The sequence below is a fragment of the Beta vulgaris genome, chromosome 8 (assembly GCF_026745355.1).
Source record: "Beta vulgaris subsp. vulgaris cultivar EL10 chromosome 8, EL10.2, whole genome shotgun sequence".
Lineage (NCBI taxonomy): Eukaryota > Viridiplantae > Streptophyta > Magnoliopsida > Caryophyllales > Amaranthaceae > Beta > Beta vulgaris.
Window position 1 is genome coordinate 43386155 of NC_079209.1, and position 6055 is coordinate 43392209.

Sequence of the window (6055 nt, forward strand, 5' to 3'; positions counted from 1 at the left end):
GGGGGGGGAGGGGGGGAGAAAATATGAGAAACTAGTTGCTATGGCACGTTTAAAAACATTGATATGTATAAGTTATTTACATTTAATTATTACAAGTTTGCTGAGTCAGCTTATATTGTTAGAGAGTTAGTTGTGTATAAATAGTTATTCTGTTACTAGCTTTCAACTAACTTTCATATTGCTGTAATATCTGACTCATTGAGTCTTCTTCCTCTCTGAAATAAACACATTACTTTTGTGCTTCTTCTGCTTTTATGGTATCAGAGCCACAATCTCGTTCGTGAGATTGAGGTTTATTAGCTTAATGGCGATTGAAATCTGTGTAAATTCGATCGTAATTGCTGTTTGCAAATTAAATTTGCAAATTATTTTGAAGATTGAAGATATTCTTGAAGCTTCTGAAGTGTATAATGGCAGATTCAGATGTGAATTCTACTCGAACTAATGAAGAAAATGTCCAAAACTCGAACAATGGAGGTAATTGTGATCCTCTCTTTGTCTCGAATTCGGACAATCCTACTGCTTCTCTTGTTTCTGCTACATTCAATGGAACGAATTATAATAGGTGGAGTAAAAATGTTAGACGAGCTCTTATTGCTAAAAACAAAGAAGGTTTTATAACTGGAATGATACCTATGCCTGCAATTACTCATAAAGATTATTCTAGATGGAACAGAGCTGATTACATGGTTACAAGTTCGATTCTCAGCTCCATGAACTCTCAGATTGCTGATGATTTTGCCTATATAAATAATTCTGCGGATTTATGGAAAGAATTGCGTGAAAGATTTGGTCAGACCAATGGACCTTTGATCTATCAATTAAAGAAGGAAATTGATGGATTAAGGCAAGAAAACATGACGATAATTGCATATTATGGAAGAATTAAGAAGCTGTGGGATGAACTCAAATCTTTAAGAGTTTTTCCGAATTGTGAATGTGGTGCTTTAAGCAAATGTAGTTGTCAATTTCTTAAAAGATTGACAGATCTTGATGATGAAGACAAGTTAATGCAATTCTTGTTAGGTTTGAATAGTGGTTTTGACAACACTATTACAAACATACTATCAATGGAACCTCTGCCTACTATAAATCGAGCTTTCTCAATTACTCAGCAAATTGAGAAACAGAAAGAGATTTCTGGTGCTTTGGAAGTTACTGAAAGTAGTGCTATGGCTGCACAGAGGTTTAATCATGGAGGTATGATGACTGGAACACAGAAATTCCAAGGAAAGAGAGATTGGAAGAAAGAGAAAATGGATAAAAAAATGTGATCACTGTGGAGGTAAAGGTCACACTGTTGAGCAGTGCTTCAAGATAATTGGATATCCTGAATGGTATAATGCCATTAAATCTGCTAAGGCTGGTGTTCCTGGAATGTTTGGTAACAAAGGTGGTTATAATTCTGGAGGCAAGAAGTTTGCAGCTAATGTTCATATATCTCAAGAAGGACTGACTGATAGCTGGGACTCATATTAATCAAGATATGTTGAGTACAATATGTCAGGAAGTGATGAAAGTTATGCAAGGCAAGCAAAGTAATCACAGTAATACTTCCTTTGCTAGCTGTGCAGGTAACAATCTTAAACACTCATTTTCTGCTTTGAGCCATAATCTTGCTTATGTTTGGATTGTGGATTCTGGGGCATGTGATCATATGGTATTTGATGATAGATTATTGATAAACAAAGTGATGTTTAAGAAAGAAATCAGAGTAGGATTACCTGATGGCTCACATAGATGTGTAAAAATGACTGGCAGTGTCATATTGAATAAAAATCTAATAATACACAATGTATTATTAGTAGAAGGCTTTAAACATAATTTGCTTTCTGTAAGCAAGTTAGTAGAATATGCTGGTATCTTGGTGCAATTTACCAATGATGCTTGCTATTTTCAGGACCAATATGAGAAGAAAATCATTGCAAGTGGTAAGAAACATGGTGGTTTATATTACTACTTCAGTTCTGCTGATTGTCAAGATGGGACTGGTATGAAATCTTCATGTAATTCAGTTGATTCTTGGATGTTGAATACAAAAACTGCTACTGGAGGGATGAATAAGGATACTGTTAGTAGGAAGAATAAATGCACTGATAAGAGAGATTATCTTGATCTTTTGCATAATAGACTAGGTCATTTGTCATTGTCTAAAATGCAACATGTACCTGGTTTTGATTGTCAAGGGCTATCAGAATACAATTGTGATATATGTTTGAATTCTAAACATCATAAATTGCCTTTTCCTGTGAGTAGAAGCAGAGCTGAACATTGTTTTGATTTGTTTCATATTGATCTTTGGGGACCCTATAAAATTCATAGCATAAATGGGGCTAGTTATTTTCTTACTCTACTTGATGATCACAGTAGAGTAACATGGACTTACCTGCTACACAACAAGTTACAAGTTGCTAAAACCATTACTGACTTTCTTCATATGGTTAAGAATCAGTTTAATACATCTGTTAAGATGGTGAGAACACATAATGGCACTGAAATAATCAAGCAGGAATGCTTGAATATATTTCTATCTGAAGGGATTTTGATGCAGAAAAGTATTCCTTATACACCATAACAGAATGCTCGAGTTGAAAGAAAACATAGACACTTATTAGAAGTAGCTAGATCATTGAGATTCCAGGCTAATCTGCCAAAAAGATTTTGGGGAGAATGCCTATTAACAGCCACATTTCTCATTAACAAAATGCCTACTAAAGTTCTTGCTTGGAAGTCTCCTTATGAGGTTATGTTTAACAAGGTGCCTGATTATGATGCTTTGAGAAGTTTTGGTTGTCTATGCTATGCTTATAATATGAATATTCACAGAGATAAATTTGATGCAAGGGCCAGAAAATGCATCTTTCTTGGTTATCCCTATGGTCAGAGAAAGCATATAAAGTTTATGATCTTGCCACAAAGTCTATGTTTGTATCCAGAGATGTTATCTTCTTTGAGCATTCTTTTCCCTTCCAAACTGAAAAATCTATATCTTCTGATCATCATCTTGAGCTGGTATCCTTTGGTGAAAATGATGACATTCTCATCCCTAATTCTTCTAACTCACAAATACCTTCTACATCTCATAATCCTTCTTCAAATGCTCATATATCCTCTTCTAACACACATATTTCCAATACTTCTTCTAATACTCTCTCACCTATCTCTAACTCTCCTGTTATTCACTCTTCTTCTCAGTCTTCTCAAAATGATTCTAATCCTTCCCCTCTTATTCTTAGACACAGTACCAGACATGTTATTCCATCCACTAAATTTACAGACTTTGTAAATACATATATTCCTCACAAAACTGACATCTCATCTTCTGTTAACAGTGAATCTCAATCCTTTGCTGTTAATTCATGTCAGATTCTTGAACCTAAACATTACAATCAGGCTAAACATGAATATAACTGGATTGATGCAATGCAGAAAGAGATACAAGCTCTTGAAACAAATGAAACATGGGAGTTAACTTTTCTTCCTAAAGGGAAGAAAGCTATTGGTTCTAAGTGGGTTTATAAAACCAAACTTAAACCAGATGGATCTATTGACAAATATAAAGCAAGGCTTGTAGCTATTGGATATCAACAAGTAGAAGGGCAGGACTTTACTCAAACCTTCTCACCTGTTGCAAAGTTAGCTACAGTTAGAGTAGTCATTGCTCTTGCTACTGTTAAACAATGGAAGATGTGTCAACTGGATGTCAACAATGCTTTCTTGCATGGCTACATTGATGAAGAGGTGTATATGGTGCCTCCAGCTGGGTATTCTATAGCTCAGAAGGGAGAAGTTTGCAAATTAAAGAAGTCTTTATATGGTTTAAAACAAGCTTCAAGGCAGTGGAATAAAGAGCTTACTAAGTTCCTTCTCTCTATTGGATTTGCTCAATCTAAACAGGATTATTCCTTGTTTACCAGAACTTTAGATGGCGAATTTTGGTCCTATTGGTTTATGTAGATGATATGTTGCTGACTGGTACATCTATGCTTCAAATTCAAGCTGTTAAAGAAGCTCTTGATGTGGCTTTCACTATCAAAGACTTGGGTGAGTTAAACTATTTTCTTGGAATTGAAATTTCCAGAACTTCAGATGGTACTTTCTTATCTCAAAGAAAGTATGTTAAAGACATACTTACTGATACAGGCATGGCAGACTGTAGCTCAGTATTCACTCCTCTTTCTCCTGGTCTGAAGTTCTCTCTTGATACAGGGGTGGTATTGGAAGAACCTGATGTTTACAGAAGACTTGTTGGCAGGTTACTCTACTTAGGTCTCACTAGACCTGACCTTTCTTATGCGGTTCAGCATTTAAGCCAATTATGCACTGTCTCGTGTTCCTCATTAAAGGCTGCTCATCAGTGCTTAAATACTTGAAAGGTACTATAATCATGGTTATACTACACTACTCATTCTGATCTACAAGTACATGCTTATAGTGATGCTGACTGGAGTGGATGTCAATATAGCAGCAGGTCTCTTAGTGCATATGCAGTATTTCTTGGCACTAACTTGGTTTCTTGGAAAACCAAGAAACAAACTACAGTGAGCAAATCCTCAACTGAAGCTGAGTATAGGAGTATGTCCAGCACAGCCAGTGAAATTGTGTGGATTCATAGTTTACTGGAGGATCTTCATATCACAGCTTCTCTTCCTATAACTATGTATTGTGATAATACATCTGCGGAGCATTTAGCTCACAACCCCATGTTCCATGAGAAAACCAAACACTTGAAGCGTGATATGCACTATGTTAGAGAGCAAGTTGCTGAAGGTTTTCTCACAACAGCACATGTTTCAAGTCATCATCAGTTAGCAGATGTGCTCACAAAGGCTTTGCCTTCTCCTCAGCACACTTCTCTTTGCTCCAAGCTTGGACTTGTTGCCCATGTCCAGCTTGAGGGGGGTGTATAAGTTATTTACATTTAATTATTACAAGTTTGCTGAGTCAGCTTATATTGTTAGAGAGTTAGTTGTGTATAAATAGTTATTCTGTTACTAGCTTTCAACTAACTTTCATATTGCTGTAGTATCTGACTCATTGAGTCTTCTTCCTCTCTGAAATAAACACATTACTTCTGTGTTTCTTCTGCTTTTAATATGTGATAACAGATAACGAAGTGAAGATATTCTGATGTTAACTTATTAAAGGTAGTTATTAGAATTACTTCAATTTTTTTTTTTATTAATAGATTGTAGTTTCTTGGTGAAATGCTATCTTGGGTGAAATCTTTTATCTTGTTTTCTTGCATTCTCTCTTCCAATTCTTGTCATCTGAAGTAGAAATATATGGAGAGCTTAGAGACACCCATGGCAACTAATCTATACTAATATATTAAAAGATGTTCCTAAACAGGGAATGGTGTCACGTGTCGCTCTCCATTAGGATTTTTTAATCCATGTAATTCTCATAAAATAAAAAAATACTCTATTTGGAAAATGTTTTGTACAAAATTTGATCCCATCACTTCAAGCTCATATATTAAAGTTATAAGGATCTTTTGTTCGAAACTACTTTTAACTTCCAAGTTTTTGCGAGAAATTAACTTATAAAAAAATTGTTGTCACAAACTACCTTGTTTTTACCGTTTTGTTGTTAACAGTTACTCGATGTCAGTTTTCGGCATTGATTTTTGTTTTTCCCGGTTTTTTAATGTCATGTTATGTCACTTGATCTCTTGAAATCCTTTTTTAATTTTCCCCACCATAATTTCCCATTTCCTTGTGTAAACGCTCTCTCTCTCATATCTTTGTGACACTTTGTACCACAAATCAACCATTAAATTCATTTTCTACTTCAACTAAACATTGAAACAACCACTCTCCTCAATTACCCTCTGAGTCTCCTCGAATCTCAAGCAATTTCCACAAGGGTAGTTTTATTTTTCCCACAATTTTGAACTGAAAAAACAAAAGTCAATGTCAAAAACCGGCATAAGACAGCTACCTTATGTCGGTTTCCGATGTCGATTTTAGTTTTTTTCGATTTTTTAATGCCACGTTATATCACTTGATTTCTTCAAACCCTTTTTTGATTTTGCCCACCATAATTTCCCATT